General features: G+C 48.8%; 1 protein-coding gene across 1 annotated transcript in view; it reads left to right on the top strand.

Moving 5' to 3' along the window:
- The first annotated feature begins 3610 nt into the window (after positions 1-3610).
- Positions 3611-21386, top strand: part of ITCH (itchy E3 ubiquitin protein ligase) — a 108076-nt gene continuing 90300 nt past the window's right edge. Inside the window, exon 1 of the mRNA XM_075901534.1 lies at positions 3611-3739. The gene's annotated coding sequence lies outside the window, so the exon portion shown is untranslated. The remainder of the gene's footprint in view (positions 3740-21386) is intronic.

Raw genomic sequence — 21386 nt, forward strand, 5'->3', positions numbered from 1 at the left:
TGATTGCATGATGAAGGCAATTAAATGCCACCCTCAAGAACTATCATAGAGTTCCTATGTGTGGCTAGGGAAATCACTTAAACCAGAATCTGCACCAGTGGTCTCTAATTGTGTGTGTGTCGTTTTCTGGATGCCTGCGTTGAGACATCTGGGGCATCTAACATTAGGGGGACACATTTGCCCTTATTCTCTGTGCCTCATCGGTAAATGGTGATACTAATGCCACCACAGCCCATGAAGACAAATTCATTGGGGTGTGTGGTACTCAGATATTATAATGAGAACTGTACAGAAACACTCTCTGTCCTCTGGGCAGGGTTTGGATGTGGTGCAGTAAATAAGGTAGCTGTGCAATATTTCCTTTTATCCAGTAGATGCACACTGAATAATGAGGATAACAGGAAATACCAAATAGCTGCCCATTCACTGTGCACCAACCTTTTCACTGAATTAAGCAGGGGTCCCCTGGGAATGCTAGCATCTGATCAGCTAATTAAAGAATGTATTATTATGCCTACACACAAAGAAGCCACACTAGTGTAGCACAAGCACCTTAATTCAGGCATTTCCTAACTTTTAAGTGTTTGACTTTGCAATCTTAAAGGTCTTTTAATATAATGCTTTTGCATGTAATGTATTATGTGCAGACAACACTGGGCTCACAAAAGTATTTGTGTGTAACAGTTCATATTTCCAACATCCTCCATATGTTGCTTATCTTCTTAAAATTAACATTTCTGGCAGGAAGAAGCCTGTGAGAGTTTGTCCAGCATCCTCACAATGGGGCTCTTTTGGGGTTTCAATAAATATAAATGGACACAATGATCTTTTGGGTTTTTCAGTGTAAATAAGTAACACAGTAGTGCTCAAGTGCCATACAAAATAGTTACTCCTGTTTCTTTTGCTCACATTGATTCTCCTGGAAATGATAATCTCTCATATCACTTGAAGTCTTTGTTAGTACTATTACTGGATGTGAGTGGGAAACCATGCATCTGTCCCCACTAATGACATCTGTATCCTCAGTAGCCGAACAGGATTTCAAATGAGTGTTCCCAAATACCTTCCTTGTAGGACAGCATTATTCCATCTTCATGAACAAGCTGAGGCTTTGTCTACGCTTGAAAGTTTAAAGCACAGCCTTGGCAGTGTGGCCACTTCAGGAGTGCTGGGCAAAAGCTCTCCCAGTGCTCCAGTTCATTTTTCCTCAAAGTGCTTTAAGAAGAAAAAATGAAGCACTCTGGACCCTACCCCGCCACTGCCCCACCCTCTGACTGCCAGGCTTCCCCTGCCTTGCCCCTCCACCAAGCATCCTCTGGCTGCCAGACACCCACCTCCCCCTGCCACTACCCCGCCCAGTGCCCTCTGGCTGCCAGACACCCGCCCCCCCCTGCCACTACCCCGCCCAGTGCCCTCTGGCTGCCAGACACCCACCTCCCCCTGCCACTACCCTGCCCAGTGCCCTCTGGCTGCCAGACACCCGCCCCCCCCCGCCACTACCCCGCCCAGTGCCCTCTGGCTGCCAGACACCCACCTCCCCCTGCCACTACCCCGCCCAGTGCCCTCTGGCTGCCAGACACCCGCCTCCCCCTGCCACTACCCCGCCTAGTGCCCTCTGGCTGCCAGACCTACTTGGTACAGCCCCATCCAACCAGCCCCCTTTTGCCAGACCCCAGTTTTTCTCTAAGGCTGTGTCTACATTGGCAAGATTTTGCACAAAATCTTCCCGCCTGTCTACACTGGCTGCAAGTGTTTGCACAAGAACACTGATGTTGTAATGTACAAAATCAGTGCTTCTTGCGCAAATACTCTGACGCTTCCGCTCAGGGATAAGCCCTTTTGCGCAAGTATTCTTGCGCAAGAGGCCAGTGTAGACAGGCAACGTTAATTTCTTGGGCAAGAAAGCCCGAAGGCTAAAATGGCCATTGGAGCTTTCTTGCGCAAGAGAGCGTCTACACTGGTTTTGCGCAAAAGCACATCTCTTGAGCAAAAGCACATGCCAGTGTAGACGCTCTCTTGCGCAAATACTTTTAACGGAAAAACTCTTCCGTTAAAAGTATTTGCTCAAAATCTTGCCAGTGTAGACGTAGCCAAAGTGCTTTAAGATCATATAATCATAGAACACTAGAACTGGAAGAGACCTCAGGAGGTCATCAATGTGTAAAAGTGCAATGTATTACAGCAGAACCTTGATTTTATGAAGATTTATGTTATAAACAAACAATTATACAAACCATTTTTCCCTGTGAGGGAAAAAAGTCACATAATAAAAGTGAAGTTGATGAAGAAAAAGTCCACAACCTTTCATGTTCTGATGCCATCAGTGCATTGGAATTGCTTGGCAGCGGTCTGAAGGGCATGAAAAAGCAATACTTATGCACAGTACCTACTGTAATTTTGAGATGTGCAGTTTTATGAACTGTTGAACTTTATGAATTCCTTAATCTTCATTAGTTCATAAAAATGCGTCCTAATATACTATTAATGAACAGTCTTGCTGGTGCTTCAGTAGAAGCCCAGGATTGACCAGACTACGGAGACTGAACTATCCTCTCACTCTTAGCTGGTACAGTGGTATAGCAGGCAATGGTTGGAAAGTATGCTTTGTTTCCTCCTTCCATGACAGATCTGTGGATGAAAAGGATTTCAGTGCTGTAAGTGCATTTATACCTAAAGAGGTACACAGATCCATGCAACGCAGAAATCTCTTTTTGAAACTGTACCAGTGTTTATGTTTCTATCTAAGGTGCTTAGTGCTGCTAAATTTTTTATACTGGAGCTGGTTGCAGCAGCCATGTTCCTTTGGGATTTGCCATTCTGATGATGGATTAGGCCTTTAGAGATTAAAAGTGAAACCCTCCACTGCCACTTTTCAAAGAATAACCATATTATACCTTCTCTGTATGAAATAAATTCAAAGCACATCTGAACCCGCACAGAGCACCCCTCTATGGGGAGACTCCACTGCTAGCACAGAGCACCTCCATAATCCCGGTCTGGATGGGTGCCACATTACCTGCACAGAACCCCCTCCAAATTCCTGTCGGGGAGGTGGCCCCTACTCCCAGAGTTGCCCCCAAGGTCTCTGTGAGCAGAGGCTCTCCATAATCCTTGTCTAGGTGAGTTCCCCCTGCCTGCACAAAGTTCTCCCCCAGGATCCCTATGGGGAAGCTCACACAGAGTCCAACAGTCCCTTTCTGTGGGACCCCCACTGCTCACAGAGCCCGCCCCCCCCAGATCCGTCCGGGAACCCACCCCGCGGTTCAGTCTGGTGGTGGCACCTGTAGCCCACTGGGGCTTGCCCTGCAGACCCTTCCCGGCCGCTAGGGGCGGAGCGCGGGGAGCAGCTGACTCGCTCCAGCTCTGGAGGGGGAGGGGCGGGACTGGGGGGAGCAGCAGGGAAGCGCGGGGCTCGGGGCCACTCACGCGGCCAGTCTCCATTCCTGGTGGCCCACCCTCAGCCCCTTCCCCTGCGGGAGCCGCGCCAGCGCCCAGTCCACCGGCTTCCCTCGACCCATCAGCTGACAGTCCGACCCCAGTCCGCCCAGGTAGTGCGCGTGCGTACTCCCAGCGGGGCATTCTGGGAGTTGTAGTTTTCACCCTCCACGCCCTCCGCCATCGCTGACTCTGCGCATGCGTCGTGGCCGTCCGACTTTGGAAAGTCGCTGCCTGAGGTTGGGCTCGGACTGGCTGCCATCTTGGCGGAGGGCTTGAGGCGCTGGCCCCGCCGCCCCGGCCGGTAAGGAGTCCGCCGCGGAGAAGCGGCTGCGCCCGCCCGCTCGCCTCTCGAAGCGCTGCCGCGACTCCGCCGGGGGGGGCTGGGGGAGCCGCTCCCGCCCCGGGGCTCGCAGCGAGCGGGGCGGGGGCGTTTCGGTCCCGGCCCCTGGGGCCCCTGCCCCGCCCCCCGTGGGACCCCCCCCACAGCCCCGCCCAGCGCTGCCAGCCCCCCCCCCGGCACTGCCCCGCCCCGCGCCCCCCCCCCCCCCGGCACTGCCCCGCCCCGCGCCTCCGGCTGCCAGACCCCCCCCCGGCACTGCCCCGCGCCTCCGGCTGCCAGACCCCCCCCCGGCACTGCCCCGCCCCGCCCAGACCCCCCCCCCCGGCACTGCCCCGCCCCGCCCAGACCCCCCCCCCGGCACTGCCCCGCGCCTCCGGCTGCCAGACCCCCCCCCGGCACTGCCCCGTCCCGCCCAGAGCCTCCCCCCCGGCACTGCCCCGCCCCGCCCAGACCCCCCCCCCCCGGCACTGCCCCGCGCCTCCGGCTGCCAGACCCCCCCCGGCACTGCCCCGCCCCGCCCAGAGCCTCCCCCCCGGCACTGCCCCGCGCCGCCCAGAGCCTCCCCCCCGGCACTGCCCCGCGCCTCCGGCTGCCAGACCCCCCCCCCCCGGCACTGCCCCGCCCCGCCCAGAGCCTCCCCCCGGCACTGCCCCGCCCAGAGCCTCCGGCTGCCAGACCCCCCCCCGGCACTGCCCCGCCCAGAGCCTCCCCCCGGCACTGCCCCGCCCCGCCCAGACCCCCCCCCCCCCGGCACTGCCCCGCGCCTCCGGCTGCCAGACCCCCCCCCGGCACTGCCCCGCCCAGAGCCTCCCCCCCGGCACTGCCCCGCCCAGAGCCTCCCCCCCGGCACTGCCCCGCCCAGCGCCTCCGGCTGCCAGACCCCCCCCCGGCACTGCCCCGCCCCGCCCAGACCCCCCCCCCCGGCACTGCCCCGCGCCTCCGGCTGCCAGACCCCCCCCGGCACTGCCCCGCCCCGCCCAGACCCCCCCCCCCGGCACTGCCCCGCCCAGCGCCTCCGGCTGCCAGACCCCCCCCCCCGTCACTGCCCCGCCCAGACCCTCCCCCCCAGCCACTGCCCTGCCCAGCGCCCCCCCCCCCGCCTCCCGTGGGACCCCCGCTCACTGCCCCGCCCAGCGCCTCCGGCTGCCAGACCCCCCCCCCCGCCACTGCCTCGCCCAGACCCTCCCCCCCCCCCGCCACTGCCCTGCCTCCCGTGGGACCCCGCCCAGTGCCTCCGGCTGCCAGACCCCTCTCCCCCCTGCCCCTGCCATGCCCAGTGCCTCCAGCTACCAGACTCCCCCCCAGCCACTGCCCCGCCCAGCAGCTGCCAGACTCTCCCTACTTCCCTGCCCAGTGCCTCTGGATGCCAGACACCCCCCACCACGACTGCCCCGCCCAGTGCCCTCTGTCTGCCAGCTTCTTCCCCTTGCCACTGCCCCACCCTCTGACTGCCAGGCCTCCCCTGCCTTGCCCTTCTGCCAAGCATCCTCTGGCTGCCCCCCCCCCTCCCCCCGGTCACTGCCCCACCCAGTGCTCTTTGGCTTCCAGACCTCCCTGCTACTGCCCCATTCAGCCAGCCCCCTTTGGCCAGACCCTGGTGATCTAATCTCTAGCCAGACCCTACAGCTGACCAGCACACTTTGGCAACCAGATCCAGTGCTCTGACTACAGTCTTCTCACTGTCCAGTCAATCACCAGCCCATTCTGGTTGATAGACTTCATTGACCTGGTTTGTAGCTACTGCGCTCACCCTGAGTTGGGGGTATTCATTAGCGGCTGTCTGATTCTGGATGATTTGCCAGCCCTGGGGTGGTTTGCTGTCTCTTGCTAGGTTCCTCTATCTTGCATGATGCCTGTTTTATTCATACACTCTGCCCCCCAAAATCACCACCAGGTGTTTGGCTTGTGTGAGTTGATAACTCATTCCCCCCAATTTATTCCTCTCAATCCAATAATTGTCTAGCTCAGCCCCTTTCCCAGACTTTGAAATGAACCTCCTTTGACTACTAGTGTCTTCACTCTGTCCTGACGAATCTTGCTGCAGCCATCTCACTAGTGTTTACTTGCTTTGTCCTATAAATAATGCAGTGTCCTAAAATGATGGCCCAGAACACTAAAGCATAAGTGTTTGTAACTGCAATGTGAATGGTTGTTTTGGTACACTATGTATAATCTTTAGTAAATAAAGTCACTCTAGAATGGCAACGTTGGGCCCCTCACTTCTAGTTTTGGAAACATCGATAGGCCTTAGTTATTGATCCTCTAGTATCTAAATGTGTAGGACTGACATTGCGAGACAATAAAATCCAAATTGTAGGTAGAGGAAGATTACAATGATGTGCGAGTTATTTAACTGGGTCTGAAATTTTGGGCCACACCTCTTTCAAGATTTACCTTGTTTTGATAGCTATAATTTATAACAACAGGGAAGGCAGCTCCAGATTTTTGAGAGGCAGCAGTAGAATAGATGTACAGTAAAACTCCATTGGTCTGGCATCTGATGGTCCGGCACCATCAGGAACCCGGAAGTGCTCCAGGCAGCCGGACCATTGGAGCTGCTCTGCCCCCGGCTTCCCCGATTCAGCTGCTGCTGAAACTGACCAGCGGCTGAATTGGAGAAGCCGGGGGCAGAGCAGCTGGAGTGCTGCTGGTAGGTCCCATAGCGCTGCCCCTCGGTGCTGCGGGACCAACCTGGCAGCACCCCAGCTGTCCCCCATTCAGCCACTGCTGAAACTGACCAGCGGGCTGGTCAGTTTCAGCAGCGGCTGACTTGGGGACGCTGGGGGCAGAGCAGCTGGGGTGTTGCTGGGTTGGTTCGGTAGCGTCCTCAGTGCTACTGGACCAACCTGGCAGCCCCCCAGCTGCTTTGCCCCCAGCGTCCCCAAGTCAGCCGCTGCTGAAACTGACCATCAGCGGCTGAATCGGGGAAGCCTGGGGCAGAGCCGAACTGTCGGAAGGGGGGGCTATGAGGCATGCCCCCCACACCACCCTAGACCCCTCATAGCCCCTTCTTCCGATAGTCCAGCATATTTGATAATTCGGCACCCCCTAGGTCCTAAAGGTGCCGGATTATCGGAAGTTTACTGTAGAATGAGGGTTACCTAATAATTTGGTAGAGGGAGAAATCCTTTACCTTTTGAGTTGGCAAAAGCCTCTCAGCAGACAGGATCCATTATTAGAATTCAAGAAATAATAGATGGAAAGATCTTTTTGGTTATCCTTTCCATTCCTTTGACTAATACTGTTCCTTACAGTATTTTCCATCGTTTTGTTCATTTTTTATTACTCTCATTTGTCCGTTACTGTTTCCCCTTTTATTGGGGGCAATCTTGCCTAATATGTGTAAAGGGCAGACTAGAAGTAATAAAGGAATGGGGCAGACTGAACCACTGCTAGTTTGCATCTACTTGAAAAACAGGAAATTCAGGAATGAAGTCCCACATGGGCTTCATATTCCTGCTCAGATCTGATGAGGGTGAAACTAAAACGCTGCTTGAAAGCAGTGGGTCAAGTTCGGCTCTCTTCCAGCAGTGAAAGTTGAGGGCTGCCCTGTGGACTTACTTGTGTTTACAGTGCTTTGTGCCTCTGTGAAATAACAGAACACATTCTATCTAGTTTGTGTTCTTAGTTGCAGTCTGATAGTTTAGCCACCTCTGTAAATTCACTTCAAGTTATCAGAATAGTGTCTTCATTGCAATTCAGAGTGAAATTGTTTACATCTTTAAACAGAGATATGGCATAGAATGTACTAAAGAAGATGAACTGATGGAGTGGAAAATAATGGAGGCTTCTGAATACTATCCTTGAAAGCTTCTTACAGATTCATCAGTTATTTCAGTGTTTAAAGATGGAGGGAGAGTGGGAGGAGGGAAGATTATTTCTATGAATAAAACTTAAGGAATTTTACCTCTATTCTTTTGTTCCCTTCTTTCCCTTTAGGAATTTATGTTCTCATTTTTCATGATGAAGCAGCTTTGGGACTTGAGATTTATTTACTTATTTTAGAGATTAGACATCTACCCCAACAATTTCAAAGAAGAGAGAGGATACCTAAAAGGCATTGCCAAATATAGTTTAAAAATTACATACTTTAAAATGTCAGGAATTTACCATTCTATTTTGAGGCAAACTTAAAAATAAAATAAGTCTAAAAACAAATTATCCACTTTTGGTGAGTTCTACAAAATCCCATTTGATTCTTTCCCCCCATCTTCTGACTCAATGGTTAATCAATAAATACGTCAGATATGTGTTATCAGTCAGTGATGTTAGTGCTCAGACAAATAGATTTTATGTAAATAGATTCTAATGCAGATAAATTGTTAAATAAGACTATCATGTTAACTTAAACCATCTGTTAAAATGCCTCTCATGATGGTTGAACATAATAAATAATTCCTCTATCGCTCAAAACAAATGAGGAAGAATGTGCATAAAAGAACAAACTGAAAATAATAATCAGACTTATAAATGTGCTATAAACTGCACTACGGACATTATGCTTTAAGTTTGCTTGTCCATTCCTGTGCTTTTTCATGCGCAGATTTGTCAGCCTCCTGGTCGGGTTTACTGTGAGACAGATGATGGTTGTTGTTTGTATGTCCACACGCTTCAGAAGGGAGTGACATTTATCACAGCAAATCTATGTGTAGCTGGAAGAACATTTACATTTGTTTATTGTAAATGAGCTTTGCCTACATACAGAAGCTTTGTGACGTTCATGCTTGCTTCAGAAGGCAAAGTGGGATGTAATCACAGTTTGCCTATTGTCTTGGAAGCGTTCTTTTGGTTTTTTTCAATGTCTGCAATCAAGCAAATGTGTTGGTTTTTTTTCAAGGTTCCAGACAGTCCATCTGTTTGGCATCATTCATTTGGCTGTGTTTTGTCAGGCATCTCAACGAATTTGGTGCCCGTGTTTGGGAAGAGAAAGGGTAGTCTGTATCCCACTTTTCCTCCTTCTAGAGAAGAAAATAAATAATATTCTTTTTTATGTAGTGTTCAGAAGTTGAGTTACAAAGGACAGTTATTGCCATGTCAATGGCCTCCGAAAGGGTTATTTTATTTCTTGTGAATCTATATTGAACAATCTGTGCTTTTCCAGGAAGACCCACTATAAACTGGAAAATAAATGTTGAAAATGAGGTTCCTATTCTAGCAGAATTTATTTCCAGGACTATGCAAACTCTTTAAACACCTGACATTTCCTATTAAGCTTTTAAATTATACATGGAATTCTATACTAACTGTAGTTAGCGAGAACAAATGCTAACAAGAATACAGGCAGTCCCCGACTTATGCGGATCCGACTTATGTCGGATCCGCACTTACGAACGGGGCTTTCTCGCCCCGGAGCTCGAAGGCAGCGGTCAGCCACCTCGACCTCCGGGGCGAGAAAAGCTGCTCCCGGTGCCCCTGGTCTGCTGGGGACCGTCTCCAGCAGACCAGGGGCATCGGGAGCAAAGCCGCAGCCCCGGCGGGTTTGCTCGCGGTGCCCCTGGTCTGCTGGGGACGGTCCCCAGCAGACCAGGGGCACTGCGAGCAAAGCTGCAGCAGCGGTGGGTTTCCCCGCTTCTGAGGCTTTGCTCTGGCAAAGCCTCAGAAGCGCAGGACCCCGCCGCAGCTGTGGATTTGCTCCTGGTGCCCCTGGTCTGCTGGGGACCATCTCCAGCAGACCAGGGGCACTGGGAGCAAAGCCGCAGCAGCGGCGGGTCCCGCGCCAGAGCAAAGCCTCAGAGGCAGGCACCCTGCCGCTGCGGCTTTGCTCCCTGTGTCCCTGGTCTGCTGGGGGGGGGGGGGGGGGGCGCAGCTAGTGTGCCTCCCCTCCCCCCCCCCCAGCAGACCAGGCTTTTGTTGTGGACCCTGGGGCAGAGCAGCTGGGGCGCTGCCGGTTGGTCCCGCAGCGCCGCTCTGGGCACTACTGGACCAACCCGGCAGCACCCCAGCTGCTCTGCCCCAGGTGTCCTGATTCAGCCGCTGCTGGTCAGTTTCAGCAGCGGCTGAATCAGGACGCCTGGGGCAGAGCAGCTGGGGTGCTGCTGGGTTGGTCCAGTAGCGCCGAGGAGCGAGGAGCAGTGCTACTGGAGCAACCCAGCAGCACCGCAGCTGCTCTGCCCCAGGCGTCCCCAAGTCAGCCGTTGCTGAAACTGACCAGCACTGACTACAGAAAGCCCGAGGCACAGTTGCTCTGCCCCGGGCTTCCTGGAATCAGCGGCTGATCAGTTTCAGCAGCAGCTGACTTGGGGTTCTTAAGTTGAATCTGTATGTAAGTCAGAATTGGCGGTCAGTTTCAGCAGCGGCTGAATCTGGACGCCAGTTCCGACTTACATACAGATTCAACTTAAGAACAAACCTACAGTCCCTATCTTGTACGTAACCCGGGGACTGCCTGTATTGAGAACATAGATTTTCTCTGAGGAAACATGATATGGGGTTTATTCATCTAACTGTTTAAATGAGCAGGCAATGCTAATGCAATGCCTTTGGGAATTTTCACATGTGGGATATTTTCTTTCAGTTCTTTTGTCTATAAACTCTACAAGATTCTTCTGCCCACCCTATATGAGCTGTCCAAAATGTATATGTAGGATGTATTCCTTGCTTTGAAAATGAATAGAGTTGCTAATGTGTTTGTATTTGAGGAGTTCATCCTGAAACAAGCTTCAGTCAAGCAGAGACAGGGCTTGAAAAACTCGGCCATTACTTAACATTGGGAAGTGGGGGAAAAGAGTAAATGTGCCCCTTTCTTTTCCATAAGTTGGGCAGAACTAGGAAATGGGGCATCAAATTTGAAGCCTCATCCATTAGCCAAAACGTAGTTTCCCCCCTTATTGACTAATCAATGGAAATTCCATCTACTAGTTGATTAAATGCAATTTAACATTAAATGCATTTTAAACCAGCTAGATCATGGTGGCGGAGAAACAGCTTCTCTACATTGGCAATTCTACTGTAACAATTGAGGTTTGAGGAATGTGGGTGAAGGGACAGAAGTTTGACACTGTGTAGATTCAAGCACGAGGTTTTTATTACTCAGACTGACAAACAGCTGATTACAATAGATTACATAGGGTGCTGATGGGCAGAGAGAAGAAACAGGGTGGGAATTCCCTAGATATGTTCTAGTGGCAAAACATAATGAGCACAATAAGCCAGTAGTCTAAAAGATTACATGAGTGTTCCACCTGTGGCTCAGGTTTACATGCTTGTTAATACACAGGTGTTATCCCTCAGGGTTCTTCTTGTAGAATGTAGGTTAAATCCAGATTCCGAATCTTTAGGAATGATAGGTGGCACCTTTCAATAGGTTTGTCTGCAGGTACATTCCTATACGGTCCTGAGACAGAGAACAATAAGCAGTACACAGCATTGGCTACAGTATACCATTATCAATGCACCCCGCCCCTCTCCCCTTCTCAGGACTGCAGTTTGCGTCTGTGATGGGTGGACATCATCACTCATGCTGATATGTCAGACCTCTCCCTGAAGCTAGGTTGGTATTCGGGGAGAGGTATATCAACTGTTCTCTCTTCCTGAACTGGGAAGTGGACTTCAAGGCTCCTCTCAGTGAGTCATGGGTCTGCAACTCAAGATAAGTCCCAATTATTGTTCTGCACCTGGACTTGTTACCAATTAGTTTCAGATCCTGTTCATGCCAAGATCTGTGAACAGGAGCCTGCCTTTGCTCACAGCTTAGCTCTGTTAACCATGTTTCGTTTATTGTTAGCTAGGCCTCATGTTAAAGATTCTATATAGAGGCTGTGGTCAGAATCATGCATGGTATTATTGAAATCTTGGCCCTTCAGTGGGCTAGCAATCCCCTGATTTATTTACAAGGGACATAGACAGATTTTTCCTGGTGACGTGTCCTCAACTGTGTTTCTTGCCTTGGTTAGTCAGGACCTAAATCTGTTGACTTCAGGTACAATTCAAAGTCTGTTTATTCTCATAGGGATTTTCGGTTGTTTGTACTGCTATAATGATTTGGAATCTGACATAGTTGGAAGTATAATTCCCTAATGGAACTGGAAGAGTTGTGTTTTACGTAAGTCCAAATTGTTTGTTTTGTGCTAATGGATGACATTAAAAAAAAAAAGAACATATTGGAATGTACATAGGTGTGTGTGCCTTGTATATAGTCTGTTTGTAACCATTACCTCTCTGATCGCGATGTCAGTTTCCTCTTACCTGAACAGTGCCTATTATGTTTTTGAGCATTTTGCACGCATTTCTCCACTGTAAACGGAACCCTTTCTGAACATGTGCTTCATAAACCCCATATGCTGAGTATTTTGGTCTGCTGCACTTTCCTACATAAGAATATTGTTTCACACATAAGAATATTGAAAATGTGTTAATCTATACTTTGAAGACAGAAAATGCTAAATAGTATTAGTATGTAAAATTAAGTTTGAGCTAACTTTTAAATGTAATAAGACTTAGTGTGTTAAAGTTTCATTTTTGTAAACTTTCCATTGATGTCTTTTGTTTTGGGGTTGTTAAAAGGGATGGGGGTAAAAAAGGGGTTAACCTTTTAATATCCCAAAAGACACATTCCATAAATATGTCACTCAGAACACACAAGCATTTTTTCCAGATTATCTTCTCTCAATATGTTTACAAATCTATCTTCGGTTTAGGGAAGGAGGAAGCAAATATTCTTATCTGTAGATATGTTTACTGCAGATATTAAGAGCTAGTACTTAGTGTAACATGCATGTGATTAGCAAATCCATACTATCTGTTAACCTCACTTTTTAAGCTAGTAAGATGGCAAGTATATTTTTCTGTTTATCATACCATAACATCAAATTCATCTCTAAATTCCTTAGAGAAACCTTTCCAAATAGTTTAAATGTAAGCATTTAAAACTATTGCTCCATATACTACTTAGATTAGAATGATTTCTCTCTAAGGTGTTTTTGTTTATAGCTCTCTATACTGAGATGGAGTAACACAAGGAAAGAAATCTGAAAATACTCATTTTTAAAAAATTGTCCTGTTTATACTTGATGTATATTATGATTAAATGGATTATTCTAGGTATTTGACCAATTTTAATGACAGCTGTTAATGAGGTTACTTTCTTCATAAGTCTGTGAAATGCAGAGCAGAGAGGCTTCACAGAACTAGTTTTAAAACAAGATTTTTCTGTATATGTTAAAATTTGTTTAAACTAGCAAATTTACCTGGTGTTGCTTGGGTCCTTAAGGAGGGCACAGGGACCGTCGGGGGTGCAGGAGTCAGGGTTGGTGGCGGTGAGGGGGCTCTTGGCAGCAGAGTCTGTGTGGGGGGCAGGGAGTGTGTGGGGGACACAGCCTCCTTTTCTCTGAGATAGGTACCAGGGCTGCTTGCTCTTTCCCTTACTGTCCCTGTTGGAGTGAGAGCAAAGTGCACAGCCTGTCTGCGCTTCCCCTTGCTCCTTGGTAAAGGGGAACAGCCAACAATGTCTCCATACGAATCTGGGGGAGGGGAGCTTCAAACCTCCCCCCAAACTCCCTGAAGAACACCTGGAGGGGTGTGAGGCTCGGGGATGGGGCAGTCTTGGACAGGAGGGATGCCCGCTGCCTGCCCCTTTCACCTATCTGGTGACTGTCTTTTCTGTGTAGTTTTATGAGAAGCATTCTCGTTTTAGATATATCCCATTTTCCTGGCACAACCAGACCCTTCTGTTGCTTATGGTCAGAGGAGGCTGGATACCGAATTTGATGGTACTAACTCTCATTGGTTAGCAGGAGCACTTGAACAAACAAACTCTCTCAGATATATAGTAGTTGAGAGGATTTACCTGGTGTTGCTAAGTTCTTTGTGGGGACTCAGGCTGGGGGATGGGAGACTTGGAGCAAGGAATGGGAGGTGTTGGGGGCTGAGGGCAAGGGGTTGAGGTGCAGGAGTCAGGGCAGAGGGTGGGAAGTGTGTGTGTATGGGGCTCAGTGCAGTGTGGTGTGCAGGGATCAGGGCAGGGAGGCTTAGACCAGGGGGCTTGGAGGTTTGGGGGTCTTATGGGGCTGCTTATGGCAGTGAGGATGGCAGTTCTCCAACTTTGGCTCCTTTCTGGGGGATGGGGCAGGGTTGTGCTGCCCAGGGGGCCAGGAGAGGGGACAGATAGCTCATCTGAGGGGCTGGGGCTGCACTGCCCAGTGCCACAGGTTGGTGGTTCTTGAAGGAGGAGTAGCTGACTCCCTCAGCACCTCCTGAATGGAGGAGTGGGGCTGAGTTTCCCAGCTTCCCTGATGGCTCTTGATGGGGAGGGAGAGGCTGGTTTCCTAAGCTAGACAGTGTGCTCAGCCCCTCTAGTGGTGCCATGGGGGATGGGGCAGGGTTAGGTGTGTCTCCCCTTCACCCTGGCCTCCACTCGTGGGATAGGAGAGTTAGAGCTGCGCTGGGGGAGTGGGTTGGCATGGAGGACCTGGGATGGGTTATGAGTGCAGCAGCTGGAGTGCAGAGGGCTAGGGTTGTGACCTAGGACAGGGATACCGGAAGTGGTGCAGGGTTCTGACTTGTGACCTGGGAGAAAAGATGGGGGTGCAGAGGATTTGGATTGTGACCTGTAGCAGGGGTGTAGAAGGTTTGGGTCATGACCTGTGCCAGGGATGCAGGAAGGGGAGCAGAGGATTAGGATGGGATGCCAGGTTCATGCTCTGGTGCTTACCTTAGGTGGCTCCCGGCCAGCAGGATGCTCAGACAGGCTTCCTGCCTGCTACACCCCTGCCTGTTGCTCAAAGCATCTGGCTGTGGGGACCATGTGCACCTATGTGCACTGCACTCCCCTTGAAGGGGGAGGGATCTTCTGTGTTCTGCTTGCACTGAAGCATAGGCCAGGCATCTCCCGCAGGCCAGTTACCCTGGCCTGCGGGGGACAGAGGCTGTTTTGGCCGGGATGCTGGAGTGGTTCCTGCCTGTGGTGTACCCAGGCCCTGGTGCAGCCCCTGTCTGCAGCGGTCCCCCCCTTGGGGCAGGAGCAGCCCCCTCCCTATGGCAGGTGGGGATCTGCTCCAGCCCCCACTGGTTAACGGGTTAAACATTCACACCCTAACTGTTAATAGTTTAGTTTTTAGTGCAGGTTCCTTATTTCAGCTATATGAATGGGGCTAAGCACCCATTAATAGGAAAAGGAGGAAAACATCAAATTGAGAAAAGTGACCTGGCCCTCCAATCCACTAGTGAAAACAGCACCATTAAGAAAATAAAACTTCCAATTCGCTACAGTGTGATTAGAAACTTTGTGTTTTCCTCTAATTTACAATGCATTGTTAGTCCATACAGGCCATTTATCATCTCCTCCTCTACTCAAAAACAGATGAAGTTTATATATCTAAATGTGTAGAGGAAAAACTTAAAACCATCATAAAGCACTGGTGGATAATTGGTGCATTCTTTTAATTGCTTGCCAAATAGCATTGGCATTTTAAAAAATCTATTATGGATCTTTATTTCTGCAGTAATTGAAATTTGGACCATTGATCTCCCATTTTCTAATTTGCTGCTAGTACAAAAATTGGAGTTGATAATTAAAACATACTTGGAATAAAACAAATCTGTTACTGAACGACATCAAATGCTTTCTACCTTCATGAAGTGAGTGAGACAGCACTTATTATTAAAGAAAACTAAGTTTATAGATCAGAATGGCATACTGCCAGAATAACATTATACTTCACGTTTCAGAGCAGAGGTTCTCAACTCTGGGCTACTTATAGCTGTGTCAGCACAAAGTTAAGGTGGCCACGGATTGTCTACATGTCATTGTGTAGGCAAAATAATGCTTATGCATATATCCCCAAGTTAGTGGTTTTGCCTTTTTGTAGAGAGATGCTCCAATTTATCATAGTTTCTTTGCTTTTTTGATGTTCCATATCCTATCCTTAACATAATTTATTCTGTACTCTCATTTCTATAACTGTTATCTTCTTGCCCTGCAATCAGAGTAAATTCCTGGTTCTTTATTTGCTTGCTCCTGTTTTTAATTTAACTTGTAAAGTTGACAAGTGTAACATTTTTTTAACAGTTGCTATGTGATTTAGCATCTTCAAAATTTGTATACACAGGTGAGTTTTACCAGTTGTAGTGATGTGGTTGTGGCCATATAACTTTGTGAGTAGCAACTTGTTACAGTATGAGCACAGGTTTTTATTTTAGACTACGTAAAAAGACACTCAGACTTGAATAAGACTGTCAACAAAGGAAGTTGTACCGGTGTAACTGGTAAAACTTTCTCACACAGACAAGGCTCGGTAAGTTAGGTGATTTTGTAAACTTTGCCCTAGAACTTATTTTGAAATGGTCAAGGATTTGTGAGTGCCAAATACATCATAAAAACTAATCAAAGCAAAGTTATCAAAACAAATCAATACCACGTTTTGGAATATTCCTCTATTAGCAAGCTAATTTAATATATTTACATTTTCTCATTTTAGCCAGGTGGTAATTATTTTATAAGATTAAAAAAAGATGGGATAACAAACATTCAGAGGGAAGATGGGTCATTCTTCAAAGCAATTATAGAAGCAGTTAAAGATACTGCACATACTGATGAGTGACTGAAGAGCATGGCTGACTGGAGGGAAGTGTAGCTATTGCTTTTTGTGGGTATGGCTGGGTTTCTTAGTTTAGAGCTGGGTGAACAGAGGTGTAAATGAACAATTGTTAGCAATGAAAGAGTAGAGATCAAGTGAGCATAAAGGCATGTGTCTAACCAAACTTGGAGCAGTAAACAGGAAGAGAAGATAACAGTGCTTTGGAGGGATTACAGAATCAAACACACATGCAGTACTACACTTATAGCTAATTAATAGTTTACTCATTTTAAGCCTTTTTGCAGGATCAGAAGGGTGTGTGAAAGTAGAGATGGTGGACCTCTCTATTTTTCATTTCATTTGTAGGACTTTATGTGCACACACAACCTTATCTAAATCTGTAAGTGTATTTTAAATACATTAAAATCATACCGAATACATACCCAGGAGCTTTTCCTCACCCATATACACAAATTAATTAATCAAATTTATTTAGACTCATGTAGTACCTCCTCTCTCTTGCACAAATGCCAGCTTTACCCAGGCGTTTGGTGAGGAAGGAACATAAATTATAATGTTCTTATGGTGTCTTACAGGTTAATGAACTCAAGCTGTTTGAAATAGAAACTCAATGCAACCTTAACTATGGAACCATTTGTGCACCTTCATAACTGGTTGAGCTGAAACATGCATCACGACTTGTGAATAATAATAGAGATGTAGCCGTGTTAGTCTAGTCAAGCTGAAACAAAAAACAGGACTGTGTAGCACTTTAAAGACTAACAAGATGGTTTATTAGGTGATGAGCTTTCGTGGGCCAAACCCACTTCCTCAGATTTGACTTGTGAATAAGTGCACTTGGAGTGTGTTTTCAGTGCAACATTAACTTGGCTGATCAGTACTTAGGTCCGAGCATCCAGGTTAGCCTAGCCTAGATGTCAGCAGTTATACTGAAAAAGCCACTGGATAGCTCACTGAAAACATCGACTCATTGTGCAGCATAAGGATGTTAAGGACTAGTTGACTATCTGATAAGCAAATACTTATCTGATAGTCAGTCGACTAGTTGATTCCCTCCCCCTGCTACTTTTGTCAGAGACAGAGAAGGGGGACATCAAAGCAACAGCACATCTGATCCAGGGCTCAGCTATGCAGCACTGCCCCTTTGAAATGCCAAGCAAGACCAGACCAGCATTCAAAGAGGCAGTGCCGTGAAGCCTGGGAACTCCTCAGCTGACTCTGGGCTCTGCATGGCATTTCCTAATACCAGAGCCTGCTCCATCCCTGGGAAAACTGGTGTTGGCCCCCTAGTGGCTGCCTGGGTATGCAGAGGTGGCACACAGGACTCAAGCCCACCACCCTACACTCCCCAGGCCAATGCACTATGCTATTCCAGATCCCATCTCACCTCCCTACCTTGAGGGCATCACTTATCCTGCCTTCCTCATACCAGAGCCTGCTCCATCCCTGGGGAAACTTGTGTTGACTTTCCTGTTGCTTGAGGGGTGGGCAGGACTCAAACTCACCACCCTGCATTCCCCAGGCAAATGCCCTATACAGTGGGCCACTCCAGAACCCATCCCAGTCCCCACTGGGGCTCTTGTACACTTCAAAGGAGGAATGCAGAAGTGTCTGTTGACTAGTGGAGTAGTTGATAGAAACTCCTTGCCAGAGGATGTTGTGAAGAGCAGGACTTCAACACGGTTCAAAAAGAACTAGATAGATTCATAGAGGTTAGGTCCATCAATGACTATTAGCCAGAATGGGTAGGAATGGTGTCCCTGGCCTCTGTCAGAGGATGGCAATGGGTGACAGGAGAAGGGATCACGTGATGATTCCCTGTTCTGTTCACTCCCTCTGGGGCACCTGGCACTGGCTAGTGTTGTAAAACTCCACTGGGCTAGACGGACCTTTGTTCTGACTGAGTGTGGCCCTTCTGTTTGTTCTAACGTGTGCTGATTCTTAGGGCATAGAACAGAGGTGGGCAAAAGCCTCTCAGTGGGCTGTATCCAGCCAACTTAGGCCTGCCTGCACAGCAGTTCCAGGCCCCACCCCTCGTGCATTGCCTGGGAGCTGGAGATGCATGAGTGCTTTTAACTGTTACTGTTTAAAGGGCTTGCACCTCCCCTGTGCATTTGTGTAGAACAATCCGTTAACTTGAGGTAAAAAAGCATAAGGAAGATGCGCCTGTTAGACTTGAATGCAAGTCATGGGTGGAAACTGGTGAAACCAAATGAGATGAAACAGAGGAGATGACACCATCTGGGACCTTCTGAGAGAACACATGACATAATTATGGAGGAAGAAGAAATATAATGGAAGAATAAATAAAAAGAGCAGAGGAGAGGATTTCTGGAACTTTTAACCTTGTCTTTCATGAACAGCTGTTCTGCTGTTGTGAAGGTGCAGATTGTGAAGCAACCAAACTCTAATAGTTCAGTTGGTGAAAATATGCATTAAATTGGAGCCTCAACAAAGAAGAGACCAGTAATCTTGATTTGTGACTTCAAAGAAGTCTGGTACAAGATATAATGACCCAGATAGAGCAGAATGCCTTAATAGATGTGACAGGAAGGATAGATTGTATTTTAGGAAGTCTCACAAACTATAGTGAACATGGAGCAAATGACATTAGAGGAAATTCAGTGATCTGTAGAATTACTTCAGGAATCTGTTGAGAGATAAATATTAGTGTATTTGTGTGTCACACTGTCTTAAACAATGTCATTCTAGTGCCCAGGATGAGCAAAGAAGGAAGCCTGGTTTAAATGGATGCACCAGACTGTGTGTTTAGTAATGAAGCAGTTGTTTGGATTAGAAAGGTATCGTAGTCAGATAAGAGAGAATGGTGGTGTTTTCTTTCCCACTTTTTCAGTACTAGGGATGTTAGATATCATGTAATTGAATGTTTATGTTCAACCATCACGTGAGGCATTTCAAGAGATGGTTTAAGTTAACAATTTGTCTGCATTATAATCTATTTACATAAAATATATTTGTCTGAGCACTACCATCACTGATATCAACACACATCTGATGTGTTTATCGATTAACCATTGGATGAGTCAGAAGATGGGGGGGGAGGGGAAATTGGATTTTGTAGAACTCAACATGGGTACGTCTACACTACAGCGCTAGTTCGAACTAACTTAGTTCGAATTAGTTAATTCGAACTAAGCTAGTTCGAACTAACGCATCTAGAACTAAAAACTAGTTCGAACTAGCGTTTTGCTAGTTCGAACTAGTAAGTCCACATTGAGTGGACTCTGAACAGGGCTTAAGGATGGCCGGAAGCAGTGCTGGCAGGGCATAAAAGGAGGACTTAGAGCATGGAGATGCTGTCTCAGGCTAGCCGAGGGCTGCGCTTAAAGGGTCCCGACCCCCACCCCGGACACACAGTTCTAAGGGGTGCCCCGCTTGCAAAGAAGTTCTGGCTTGGAGTGCCCTGAGTGCCCACACTGGGCACATCACACCACTCGGCCATCAGCCCGGCTGCACTTGCCGCAGGCTGCCATCTGGGGAGAGGGAGTAATTGGGGGGCTGCAGGAGAGCTTCCACCCCCAGAAGCCCGCAGAGCCAGCCCAGTCCTCCCCATCGGGGGCTCGTACCCCATTCCTCCCTCACCTCCTTCCACTTACCCTTCCCTAGCCCCCCTTCTTATTGATGTACAAAATAAAGATAACGTTTCTTCCAACATTGACTCTGTCTTTATTGAAAAAAACTGGGGGAGACTGGGAAAAGGAGGTGGGAGAGGGGAAGAGAAAGGCTGGGAGAGGGGAGGGCAACTAACATGATCAGGGGTTGGGAACAGGTCCCAGATGAAGAAAGGCTACAGAGACTGGGACTGTTCAGCTTAGAAAAGAGGAGACGGAGGGGGGACAGGATAGAGGTCTCTAAAAGCAGGGGTTGGGTGGAGAGGGTGCATTCAGAAAAGTTCTTCCTGAGTTCCCATCAAGAAGGACTAGAGGACACCAAAGGAAAGGAATGGGTAGCAGGCTTGAAACTAGTAAGCGAAAGTTGTTCTTCTTCCCAAAGCAAATAGTTAACCTGTGGAACTCCTTGCTGCAGGAGGCTGTGAAGGCTAGAACTAGAACAGAGTTTAAAGGGAAGTGAGATCAAGTCATGGAGGTTGGGTCCATGGAGTCCTATTAGCCAGAGGGTAGGAGTGGTGTCCCTGCCCAAAGTTTGTGGAAGGCTGGAGAGGGATGGCACGAGACAAATGGCTTGGTCATTGTCTTCGGTCCATCCCCTCCAGGGTCCCTAGGGTTGGCCGCTGTTGGCAGACAGGCTACTGGGCTAGATGGACCTTTGGTCTGACCCAGTACGGCCATTGTAAGCTCAGGGCTCAGTGTCGGGGGTCTCAGTGGACCCCCTTGATTTTCATGCACACCTGGTCCTGGGTGGCCAGGCTGGCAGCTCTCCTGCCCTAGACGGCCACTTTCCTGTGCCTAGTGCGGAGATCGTGGACGAGGTCCACGATGTCCGCACTAGCCCAGGAAGGTGCCCGCCTCTTGCGGTCCAGGGCAAGCTCCCGGGAGCCGCCAGCCTGGTCCCGGCAAGAGGGGGTGGGCTGGGGGGCATCGGGTGGGTGGCTCTGTGCCGTGCCAGGTGCAGGGTCTGCTAGCTGGGTGCTGGCAGGCTTGCACCTGGCACGGGCACCGTAGCCAGCCCGTGCCCCTTTAAGGGGTCCGGGGCCGGGAGGGGGGCATAGAGTTTCCCTGGTGTTGGCCAGAGTGGCCACCAGGGAAACCTGGGGAGGGCTAGCCTCCCACTAGTTCGAACTAAAGGGCTACACAGCCCTTAGTTCGAACTAGCTAGTTCGAACTAGGCGTTAGTCCTCGTAAAATGAGGTTTACCTAGTTCAAACTAAGCGCTCCGCTAGTTCGATTCAAATTCGAACTAGCGGAGCGCTAGTGTAGCACCTATTAAAGTTAGTTCGAACTAACGTCCGTTAGTTCGAACTAACTTTGTAGTGTAGACATACCCCAAAAGTGGATAATTTGTTTTTAGAATTATTTTATTTTTAAGTTTGCCTCAAAATAGAATGGTAAACTCCTGACACATTTTAAAGTATGAAATTTTTAAACTATATTTGG

The sequence above is a fragment of the Pelodiscus sinensis genome, chromosome 18 (genome assembly GCF_049634645.1).
Source record: "Pelodiscus sinensis isolate JC-2024 chromosome 18, ASM4963464v1, whole genome shotgun sequence".
NCBI lineage: Eukaryota > Metazoa > Chordata > Testudines > Trionychidae > Pelodiscus > Pelodiscus sinensis.